We start from the raw sequence: 13,056 nt of genomic DNA, 5'->3' as shown, positions 1-13,056 counted from the left end.
AGAAAGGGATCTGGGAGGGGGAGGGGTAGTGTATTGAGGGGGGGCAGCTACACTACAGAAAAAAAAGGGACTTTTATTTATTTTTTTTAATTGCCAATTTTGCAGCAAACTGGGTACTGGCAGACAGCTGCCAGTAGCTAAGATAGTGGCAAATAGGTAGAGGGGGGAAGGTTAGAGAGCTTTAATGGGGGGAATCATATAGGTTGGGTGGAACCTACAATGCAGGAAATGTATTTTTTTAAAACATTATAAAAAAAAAGGCTTTTATTTTCATTCTGCCAGTACTTAAGATGGCGATGACAATTGTAAGGTGGGGTCAGGGAGAGATCAAGGGCTGGGATGTGTCAGGTGGGAGGCTGATCTCTATACTAAAGCTAAAATTAACCCTACAAGCTAAATAATTAACCCCTTCACTGCTGGGTATAATACAAGTGTGGTGCGCAGCGGCCTTTAGCAGCCTTCTAATTACCAAAAAGCAATGCCAAAGCATATATGTCTGCTATTTCTGAACAAAGGGAATCCCAGAGAAGCATTTACAACCATTTGTGCCATAATTGCACAAGCTGTTTGTAAATAATTTCAGTGAGAAACCTAAAATTGTGAAAAAGTTAACTTTTTTTTTTTATCGCATTTGGCGGTGAAATGGCATTGTGAAATATACCAAAATGGGCCTAGATCAATACTTGTCTACTAAAATAAATATATATAGTTTTGATAGGCAAATATAAAAAGGGCTCTATTTCTGTTTAAATGTAGTGATGGCAAAAATGCTAAAAATGCTCTGGTCTTTTAGGGAAATTTTTGTCCGAAATGCCCGGTCCTTAGGGGTTAAGACAACCTACTTTTACACAATGTCATGATGACAATCTACTTTACTTTTCTTTGCATATGTTGCTTCTTCTGGATCCATGAGTAGGAGAGAAATCAGGAGTACATTTGTTCTGAAGATAGCAATTCTTCAAGTGCGCTAACCCGACCACGTTAATCCTAAATTGCTCAGATGGAATGTATATTTAATTTTATTAAATAAAAAAAAAAAATATATATATATATATATATATATATATATATATATATAATGAGCAGGTTTGTTGAATTGGACTCAATGAAAATCCCATCTGAACAGCAAGTAAGCAGGCACCACAGAATTACTGCAACCATCTTTATTGTCAAAACAGCGTAACACATAACGTTTCGGCCTCTCACAGAGGCCTTGGTCACATGAATGATTGTAAGCAACCTATACCAACACACCCCTATACTAGTGCCTAATATACCCCCAGGGAATAACCTGATTCGCCGCCAAGAGGACCACGTAACAACCCGCATTAAGTATAAGTAAAAACACATGTACTGTGATCGGCATCAAAATGGCTCCATTGTCATGGTAATCACTAAAACAAAACCACAAACATAACAGCTGTGTACTATACGGCATGAAATCAAGCCGAACATATGACGCTCCCTCAGCTGATATGGTAAGTAATTCCGAAAACACCATGGCAATGTGCAGACAACATGGAAAATACGTCAGATCCAGATTGCAGCGAATCCAGGAATCCCCTGTCATAAAATATATTGCAAGCCTGCTAGACAAAAAGAATCACTACGGTAAACTAGGAATAATATAGCCAACTAATTACTAGCCAAACTTCTAGCTATACATATTTTAAAGCTATATTACATCTTATCCTCATGTGTAGCAAATGTGGTAAAAAGTTATAGCAGACATCAAATATTAAAAACATAGAATAGTAAAAACGCAATGTGCCTCAAAGATATGGTAGAAACATATTAGAGGACAGGAAACCAACAGTCCTATTTGTAGAAGCAACTGTAGTCGATGAAAGTGTTTAGACCCTTTGGTGAGTCCCCAGACGATATATCCACCTCGATTCCAACCTTAATAGAGCTTTTGCTCGATCACCTCCACATCTTGATTTTGGTACATGATCAATCAAAATAGTCCACATGGTGGGAATAGGGTGGCCAGCTTGCTGAAAGTGGCGTGCCACTGGTTGGTCTGATCCACCTTTTCAAAGGCCAACCTAATTGCCGATTTATGGTTCGCCAACCTCTCCCTAAACGTAGTGACAGTTTATCCAATATAAAATAGGGAGCATGGACAGATTATGATGTAGACGACATGGTCTGATGTACATGTCAGTCTATGTCGAATCTGAAACATCTGATTGGTATGAGGATGGTGGAACCGATTCCCTCCATTGCAGGTTGAGCAATTGCCACAACGGAAGCATCCTTTCTTGCCTGCTGGTAGCCACATATCCTTACGATAGCTATTTACTGGGTTCATCTTCACCAAGAGATCCCTTAGATTCCTTAACCTCTTGTAGACTAATCATGGCGGAGGGATCTCATCAAAGGGTATACTGGTGTCCGTAGACAAAATTGGCCAGTGTTGTTGAACAATCTTATGCACTGCACCAGAGGCAGGTGTGAATGTCGTTATGAAATGTAATCGTGTATCTGGTGGTTTTGTTGGTTTGGAGATGATGGATTGCTGGGTGAGGAGAGATGCTGTCTCGCATTCTGCTTTCACTATAGTCTCAGGGTAACCCCTATTTAGGAATCGTTTGGACATAGTCTCTAGTTGTTTCTTCTTTTTGGTCTCCTCTGTGTTATTACGTACAACACGCAGGAGCTGGGAGCAACTGACCCTACCTTCTGAAACTGTGGATGATAGCTACCAAAATGTAGTAATGAATTCTTATCAGAAGGCTTACTAAATAGCGTAGTGTATAACATAAGACCATTGATTGTATCTTTCTTATAAATTTCTACATCTAGGAAGTGTATCCGATCCAAATCATTCTCAATTTTGAACCGTACAGTAGAATTAATTGAGTTGAGTTGGTGAAACCAATCTAGTAAGGAGGATACACTGCCTCTCCAGATAAGAAAGACGTTGTGTATATAGCGACGATAGAACTTGATGGAGCTCTGTTCAGGAAGGAAAATATGTTCCTGTTCGTACATTGCCATGTATATATTGGCATACGATGGGGCCATATTTGTCACTTAAATGTCTGTTGATTGTATATCAGTAAACTTATGTAATTGAGAAATAAGTTCAGCAGAATCTCGAAGATAGGAAGAGGTAGACTGAACCATGGGGTGTAGAAAATAATCTATATATTCAGCCAGGGGTTGAAACAATGATCCCCTGGCGGGAACAATCGGACTTCCAGGGGGACTATTCAAACATTTGTGTATTTTAGGTAACAGATACAATATAGGACAAATTGGATTGTCTACTGTCAAATAGTGAAATACATCCTAATCGATATACTTAGCATTCAACGCTAAACTCAAAAATGTATTCACCTGTGACTTAAACATATTGGTCGGATTAAATGTTAATTTACGATAGGTGTACGCATCACTAAATTGCCATAGTGCCTCTGTCTGATACTGTGTGTAATCTAACAGCACAATGGCCCCGCCCTTATCAGCGGGCCTAATCACAATGGTGCTGTCCTCAGAAAGAGTTTTCAGAGCAATTCTCTCATCAGTTGTCAGATTATACCAAGTAACAGACTCAGACACTTTATGTTGTATGATGTCAGAATTACACATCCTAGTAAATGTTTTAATGGACGTGTGTGTATTGGTTCGTTCATAGGTGCTACTTGCTTTAAAGGGTTTGTGTATATATGCCGGGCTATTTTTAAACTGATCTTTTAGTTTCAACTGATGTTGAAAACGACACAGATAAACTTGCAGATCAAAGGCATCACACTTAGGTGTAGGGATGAAAGACAAGTCCTTATTCAATAGTGAGAGTTCTGTACTAGATAAAGAGCATGAGCTCAAATTGTATACTATGGTTTCTGTTTGCGAGCAGTGCTTTTCTTTGTTGTAGTTGTGGTGTTTCCGACTGCCCCTCCTATTGTGTTAGTGTCTGACCCCGCAGGTAAAGGGGGTCTCTGCGAGGACCTGGTACTAACGCCACTGTTGGCCGTTGCGGTATTTTGGGTGCTAATAGCTTCACTCCCGGAGGAGTCCCCTCCACTACTATCACCTGTCTCAAAATGCACTCATCTATTTTTGTTGTATCTCCCCCTTCTTTGAAAAGGTGTATCCTGTATACGTCAGATTCAGATTGCAGCGAATCCAGGGATCCCCTGTCATAAAATATATTGCAAACCTGCTAGACAAAAAGAATCACTACGGTAAACTATGAATAATATAGCCAACTAATTACTAGCCAAACTTCTAGTTATACATATTTTAAAGCTATATTACATCTTATCCACATGTGTAGCAAATGTGCTAAAAGGTTATAGCAGACATCAAATATTAAAAACAAAGAATAGTCAAAATGCAAAACGCAATGTGCCTCAAAGATATGGTAAACATATTAGAGGACAGGAAACCAACAGTCCTATTTGTAGAAGCAACTGTAGTCGATCATAGTGTTTAGACCCTTTGGTGAGATAGTCCTCAGATGATATATATCCACCTCGATTCCAACCTCCACATCTTGATTTTGGTACATGATCAATCAAAATAGTACGCATGGTGGGAATAGGGTGGCCAGCTTGCTGAAAGTGGCATGTCACTGGTTGGTCTGATTCACATTTTTCAAAGGTCAACCTAATTGCCGATTTATGGTTCGCCAACCTCTCCCTAAACGTAGTGACAGTTTTTCCAATATAATATAGGGAACATGGACAGATGATGATGTAGACGACATGGTCTGATGTACATGTCAACCTATGTTGAATCTGAAACATCTGATTGGTATGAGGATGGTGGAACAGATTCCCTGTGATCATTCCATTGCAGGTTGAGCCATTGCCACAACGGAAGCATCCTTTCTTGCCTGCTGGTAGCCAAGTATACTTACGATAGCTATTTACTGCTATATACTGTATATATATATATATATATTGATAATGTAAAATACATATCTATACCTACATATCTACAGGAATAGATACACAGGTATAGGTATATATAGATACATATAAAAATATTAATTTACAATAAAAAGTGCATTATCCTGTAAGTAAAGAACATTGGAATATTAAAAATGTACAGTACATATATAGTAAAACACAAAAATACTTAAATACATATGTACACACATATATATATACATACATACATACACATAAGTAGAACATATTCTTCTATGTGAAGAACATTGGAATTTGAAGTATTCATATTTTATGTTGGGTTTAGTGCATTTTGGTTAAACTCGATCAGGTTTGATAGCAAGTAGGGTATTAGGTTTTTTCCACTTTTCACATTTCATTGAAGTCGTGGAGGGAATACGATATTCAAAGTTCAGCTTTTTGCGCACATTGGTTTATCGCTCATGCAAAACCTTTTTACTTTCAACTTGTAATACACTCACTACCTGATGCGCACAAAAATCTTACTGGGGGGAATACAATATTTAAAGTACATGTATAGGAGATGTGCCTTTGGGTCACATGATACCTCCTGTATTTGTGTTGCAAGGACGATCCAACTACTATACCATTTTAGTAGCCCACCTCTGAACAATTTTCTGCTAATACATCTACCTATAGAACCAAGCATTATATTGGCCTTACCTGCTGCACTACTGCATTGTTTACCAAGTTTTAAAAAATCCAGTTGCAAACCCAGTGAAAACCCAAATCATAACCATGTTCTAATATTTTTCTAATTAATACAAATATTCTTAAATTAAAAGAACTTGCAAAAAAGTATGCAAGACACTTTGCGAGGGATTGGAATAGCTAGAAAAAGAGGTTATGTCACTGCGCTGATATAAGAGATACTATTAGGCAAGTGGGAAAAAGGAGATTCCCCAACCTCCAAACAACAGTCTAAGAACGGTAATTAAGATCCCAATCCTTCTCTTTTTGATTGGGATCTTAATTATCGTTCTTAGAGGGATTGGAATAGACCACATAGAAAAAAAAGTGGGGAGTAAATTATTATCAAATAACTATGTTAACAAAATACTTGATTACGACCAGACCCGGCGCTTGCATAAGGCCTTAGGGTGCACCAGCAGGGAGGGCGCAAAGCTAGAGCGGCAATGATATATATATATTTTTTTTAATTTAGCCAATGTATTATTTTTTAGCAGAGCAGCAGAGCAGCAGAGCACAAACTGCAGAGCAATAGGGCCAATTACGACAACGTTCACAAAATATGTATTTTAAATATAACTAATCTGTAAAATATTTAAGCAATTTTATTTAAGTGCTCTCAAATGATATATTTAATAAGATTTATCTAAGCTAAATTAACTTCTTTATTTAGCTACATATGAATCAGTAAAGTTGTCACAGCATGTTTTGACGGCAATGATCTTTTGAGTGTCAGCTTTACATCACTATATAATAATAATACTAATTGTTATAATTACACTTCAAAAATGAATGGGAATTAAGATTACGTAATGCAAGAGAAGACCAACAGGAATGACATAACTCTATTAATGTGGCAATTCTCAACCAGACGTGTTTATCAAGACTAGCTAGAGTGTCACAAATATAAGCAAAGGGTATCACAGGGGATTTACTCAGCACAACCTCTAGGTTACAAAGCATCCTATCAAAATGTAAGTGTTGTGTCTAGACTGGCTATTCACATACCCTAATGAAAAATAAACTGTTAAAGGAATATACAAGTGCAAAACAAAAATGTTCTGAATTGTTAGAGCAATTTATCATTGCACTATAGCAAATGTGGTAAACATATATGTAAAGTCAGCTTCAGTGCAGTAATGCACTACTGGGAGCTAGCTAAACACATCTGGTGAGCCTATGACAAGATGCATATGTTTGAGGCCAACAATCACCAGCTTACTTCCAGTAGTGCTTTTCTGCTCCCAGGAATATCTAAATATGTTTTTCAGTAAAACATACAAGAGAACTAACTATATTTAAAGGGACACTAAACCCATTTTTTTCTTTAATGATACAGATAGAGCATGAAACTTTAAGCAACTTTATCATTTACTGCTATTATCAATTTTTCTTCGTTCTCTTGCTATCTTTATTTAAAAAGCAGGAATGTAGAGCTTAAGAGCCAGCCCTTTTTTGGTCCAGAACCTGGGTTTTGCTTGCTTATTGGTTTGCTAAATGTAGCCACCAATAAGCAAGCGCTATCCGGGGTGCTGAACCTAAAAAGGGCTGGCGCCTAAGCTTTAAATTCCTGCTTTTTAAATAAAGATAGCAAGAGAACAAAGAAAAAATTATAGTAGGAGTAAATTAGAAAGTTGCTTAAAATTGCATGCTCTATCTGAATCATGAAAGAAAAAAAAAATTAGTTTAGTGTCCCTTTAATAATAGAAGAATAAATTGAAAGGTCTCTTAAAATTGCATGTTCTGTCTACATTATAGAAGTTTATTTTTTTACTTTCATGTCTTTTTAAAACTCAACAAAATTGTGAAGCTGACTCTCAGATAAAGTGTTGGGAGACAGAGTGGGAGAGACTACTAGTTGTGCTAATTATCAGCTATCAGCACACACAATGCTATCTTCAACCAATTTTCAAAGTAATGGGGCTGAACGTAGAAGTCATTGCAAGACTCAATCTATAGGGGCAGCACATTTTTGAGTGGTCTACAGCATGATTTCTTCCAACGTATATACTTTCCAAATGCTTTATTTAAAGGGACAGTCTACCCCAGAATTTGTATTATTTAAAAAGATAGATAATCCCTTTATTACCCATTTCCCAGTTTTGTATAACCAACACGCTTATACTAATACACTTTTTACCACTGTGATTACCTTGTATCTAAGCCTCTGCAGACTGCCCCCCTATTTCAGGTATTTTGATGATTGGCATTTAAGACAATCAGTGCTGACTCCTAGGTAACTTCACGGGCATGAGCACAATGTTATCTATATGGAAAACATAAACTAACGCCCTCTGGTTGTGAAAAAATGTCGATTGCATTCATATAAGAGGCGGCCTTCAAGGGCTAAGAAATTAGCAAATTAACCTCCTAGGTTTAGCTTTCAACTAAGAATACAAGAGAGTGAATTGGAAAACTGTTTAAAATTGCATGCCATATCTGACTCATGAAAGTTTATTTTTTGCTAGAATGTCCCTTTAAATATATATGAGGCAGAGGAGGACATCTTTGAGTATATATTTCATTCCTTTGCATATAGTAAAAATGGAATTTGTTGAAACATAAAATGCTCTACAGAAATAGAGAATTTAATTTTTACTCTGAAATGTCTCTTTAATTTATAATTCTAGTTTTACATCCATAATTTTTCAGTAGTGCAATAGGTTTTTGTGTATTTTTGAGACAACCAAGCTGGAATACAACGATTATCTCTAAAGTAAATAACATACAAAGTAAAAACTCTAAAGTGAATAAAAACCCACTTCATTGTGTACAGTAGTTTCTCCTTCACACAGAGCATGGTCGGGAACATCCCTAAGTGAGGTAAAAACTTTCACAGTAAAACTGATCTTTTAAGAATCGTATGAAGTACTTTGTAGTTCCGTTGGATCTCAGTTACAGCTTACAGTCTCAGCAAGCTTTAGCATACCTAGATGTTTTAGGTGACTCACATAGGTTACTTATCCAACCAAGGTGTGACTGAAATAAAGCGAGGCTCAGTTCACAAACACAGAAAGTTTTAGAGTAACTGACAGAGTATAAAAATGATTGACAGATACACAAGGGCTCAGAAACATAGAGGAGTGGTAACTGACAAATAAAAGGAGCCATCACAAACACAGACATGACTAACAAAGAGGCTCAACAGCACAGCAGAGGGAGGACTGACATACATAGTGGCACAGACATAATGTGCTGTAGTCTTCTTTGTCATGCAAGCGGTAAACATGAGTATTGTTATGCTTAGTGATAACGGGCTAGATTACAAGTGAAGCGCAACTAATAGCGAAGGGTGAGTCATCCTTATTTAAGATTAGCTCACAGTCTGGTAATACAAGTGAATGGTTAAAAAGATTTACCAGAGAATTTTAACGTGACCAAAACATTTTTTTAGTGTGCCCTATACTTTGAATGGATAGCGCAGGATGCACAATTATCACACATATTACAAGCGTGAGTTAAAGGATCAGTATAGTCAACATTAAACTTTTATGATTCATATAGGGCCCTTTAAGGCAGCCTCTTATCTCAGTGCATTTTGGCAGTTTTTCACAGTTAGAAACTGCTAGTTCATGTGTGCCATATAGATAACAGTGTGCTCACTCCCATGGAGTTATTTATGAGTCAGCACTGATTGCCTAAAATACTATACTGTCCTACTCACTATATTAACAAGTGGAATTTTTTAAATAGCCAAAAACTGCATTTATAGGAAAATAACTATCAATACACATTATACAAATACATGATGATCAAATGTATGTATCACCTATTTATTTTCTAAAAAACCTTGGCCATTCAGCAATCCATCTCCATCCATTTTATATCCTCCATTAAATTCAGTGAGACACTAATATATAGGTATAGGTGTTAGTACTAACAGCAGGTTAAGGGGAAGAGTCTACTGCAAGCATCCATACCTTGAAGCTGATTTACCCATTGCCTAACAGGTTTATTCTTTACCATCAAACATGCCTAATTGCATTGGTTATTGTGTTTCAAATTGAAGCCCTATCTTGCACCCAATGGGATAATATTATCTGCAGTAGCAGTAATCCAAACACTATCTCAAACCCTAAAATACAAGTAAATTAGAAAGTTGCTTAAAATTGCATGCCCTATTTTTGTTTCCCGAAACAGATAACCAGAGATCTGAGGCTGCACTAACTTAACGTGCGTTAACTTCAACTGTGCTCAATCGATCACGTTTATTTTCAACTTGTGCAAATTGCCGTGATAAACCCCTTTTCGCGCACACTCAGCTATTCGCGCTCCACTAGTTACCTTGCCCTTAGTATTTTAGTGTTTTTATTCTCAGTGCTGCCACGTTTAACAAAAAGTTTATACAATGTTGTGAGTAACCAGGTTGCATGAAACCTGTGACGTTAACCCCTTCCTGCCTTAATTTTCAGTTATTGCACGCCGTGAAGGTAACTCTTTCATGCCTTCAGCTGTGTCTTACACTATTAAATGGCATGACAATTAGCAAATGAGCCTACCTAGGTTTAGCTTTCAACTAAGAATACCAAGGGAACAAAACAAAATTGATGATAAAAGTAAATTGGAAAGTTGTTTAAAATGTCCTCTCTGAATCATGAAAGTTTATTTTTGACTAGACCTTCCTTTTAACTCTTGTTTTTGTTATCTATTACACAAAAATTCAAAATCAACTTAAAAAACGTTCTGCTCTTTGCTAATATTAACCCATTCTCTGCTTCTGTAGAACTGTAGTGTGTGTGTGTGTGTGTGTGTGATGTGTGTATTTATATAGGGGCTGTTGTGTATGCAGGTTTGAATAGGGTCTGCTGTATGAGTTAAGAAAAGATTTCCTCATTTTCGTTTAGAGATGACACAGGAGAGATATTATTCTTTATTTGCTTAAAGGGTTAAAAGGACAATGTACATTAGATTTTTCTTTGCATAAATGTTTTGTAGATGATCCATTTATTTTTCCCAGCTGAGAGTGTTTTTTGTAACAATGTATAGTTTTGCTTATTTTTAAATAACACTGTGCTGATTTTCTCCTAACCAAGCCCCTAAGTATCAGATGTAGACTGAAGTCTACAGACTCATGCTTGCTACTGTTTGAGTAATCTGTCTTTTCATATGGAGATGGGGGTGTCTGCTCTTCCTGCTTTCTCAGGCCCTTTCAATAACTGTCCCAACCTAACCTCATCAACAGTGCTAAACTGTTAGCTTCTAAGTTTTTAAAATATCTTTATACTTAAATTTTAGATCAGTATCTGTGCATATTCATCTCTATAGTAGTGTCTATTGTACGCAGTTATATATAAATTGGTGTACACTGTACCTTTAATCTAGGGAATGTAGTTCTAGTGAGGGATAAGGGGAGAAAAGGGTTAATAGAGTTCTTGCAGTGTGACAAATATTGAGAGTACACAGGAAAAATATATGTAATTTGCTGTAAGGGTAATGTAGAGCCTGCACATATAGTGATGGGTAAGGGAGGAACAGAGGTTACTATATTTGCAGGGAGACTAATATTGACATTGCAAGGGTTAATGATTAAAAACTAATGGCATTGCAGGGCTTTGTAGTAAAAGGGATTCGATTCAGTATATCCCAGGTGCTCTAACAGCGGTCCCGTTTCACTTATACGAGCTGCATGCGCAATTTCTTCAACGTGCAATATGGAATAAAATACGATAAAATAATATATTACCATTTGTATTTACTTTTTTTAAAATAAGCCGACAACTAAAAAGAATAACGATAAATTGAAAAAATAGATGTTATTTCATTACTGCCCCTGAAACCGTTTACTTTCAGCTACTGTGCACACTGCTGTGTTTGTTAAACAGAACTGTGAGTGAGGTAGAGCTGTAACTGTTGCTCTTATAGGTAGGCGGTGAGTGACGTCACTTCCCGCAAGCTCCGGGTACTGAAGCCAGCAAGCTGAAACTACAGACGTGTAGGGAGGGCAGTCACAGCCGGGCGGCTCCTGTGTAGAGAAACACTGGTGGAGCATGGCTGCGGCCTCGTTTACAAGAAACAAGGTACGGGGAAAGCGTGTAACTGTCACTTTAGAGGGACATACCGTGCCACCCAGTGTAGAGTAGTGACAGTTGGTGGGTGATCAGATCATATGAAGGGGCGCACAAAGTATGTCAGGGAGTGTGATCACTGCACGTGACCGACTGGTTTGTTTACCTGGCACAACCACTGAGTTACTTTTGAAATGTTACACAATATGTTGCGTAGCTGTATGTTTTTATCTATATAAAACAACCACAGCAAATGCTTGTTTGTTTAATTACAGCAGTTGCCATGCACCGAGTTACTGATAAATTCCTGCTTATAAAAACACTCTGTATTATCACTTGTTTTGTTATCAATATTACTGTAGGATGTATCAGCAGAAGTATAGGAGACTGGTGTGTGAGCCTATGGGAAGAATATATGCAGTACTATCACCCGAGGATCTTGTTTCTTGCGAGATGCACAATCTTAGAAATATTGTTATATCTTAATGGGGCAAATAATCTGGAAATGGCACTGTCACTGAAGATACAAGTACATTTTAGGGTTTCAGCCAACAACTGAGGATTCACAGTAAATTAGAGCTGATTATATTTGTGTAGTATTTAACATTATTTGGACATAGCTTTCATGTGTAATAGCCTTAATTTTCTCGTGAAAATAAAATTGGACTTTCATGATTTAGATAGTGTGCAGTTTAAAAAAAAATAAAATGTTCTAATTTAATTCTGTTGTTACATTTTGCTTTTTTCTGTCAGTATATTTTCTTACAACGTAGCTCCAGAATATCTAAGTAGGCTCATGAATGTGCATGCACGGGTCTTGTGCGCTATATGACAGTGGTAGTGCTTGCAAAAGTCTATGGTATTTCTCCATTAATTGCCAGTAATGTTTGCAGCTGTGTATAGCATTTGTCCACATATATGGCAGTGAAGTTTGCAACTGTGTATAACACTATTTTCTATATTGTTATAAACACTGCTGTTATACATTGCACATGACACATGTATGCACAGAAGCCTACCTAAGTATGCTGTCAAATAAAGGAGGTATATTTTTTTTAACAAAGGAAACCAAGGGAAAGAAGTATATTTTGATTTAAAAAAATAAAGTTGTTTTTTTTTTGGTAAAAGAAGTTATAGAATGCGAGTTTATATATGTCAGTGTGTTTTACCATTTATTCATATTTTATCTTTTATTGCATTTAGCTGAATGAGTAATTTTATGTTAGAGGGTTCTAATGAAACAAATTCCTGTTTTAGATTTTATCCCTTTTTATTTAAAAGTACTAAATTATTTTATGCTACAACTAAGATACAATATCATGTAATCTGTTGATCACGTCGGTGTTCTTTGGTCCTTGGCAAAACAATACAATTAAAAAGACTTCAAAGTCTTTGTTTTATATCTGCATAGTTCATTTCTGCAGTTAAGCACAATGCAA

General features: G+C 36.8%; 1 protein-coding gene across 1 annotated transcript in view; it reads left to right on the top strand.

Moving 5' to 3' along the window:
• Positions 1-11,508: 11,508 nt before the first annotated feature.
• SNX16 (sorting nexin 16) overlaps positions 11,509-13,056 on the top strand; it is a gene marked incomplete in the record, with an annotated part of 195,458 nt that continues 193,910 nt past the window's right edge. Inside the window, 1 exon segment of the mRNA XM_053715164.1 lies at positions 11,509-11,629.

Source organism: Bombina bombina, chromosome 5 (genome assembly GCF_027579735.1).
Source record: "Bombina bombina isolate aBomBom1 chromosome 5, aBomBom1.pri, whole genome shotgun sequence".
Classification (NCBI taxonomy): domain Eukaryota; kingdom Metazoa; phylum Chordata; class Amphibia; order Anura; family Bombinatoridae; genus Bombina; species Bombina bombina.
Note: the sequence above shows the minus strand (reverse complement) of the source record. Positions and strands in the feature narration are given on the sequence as shown.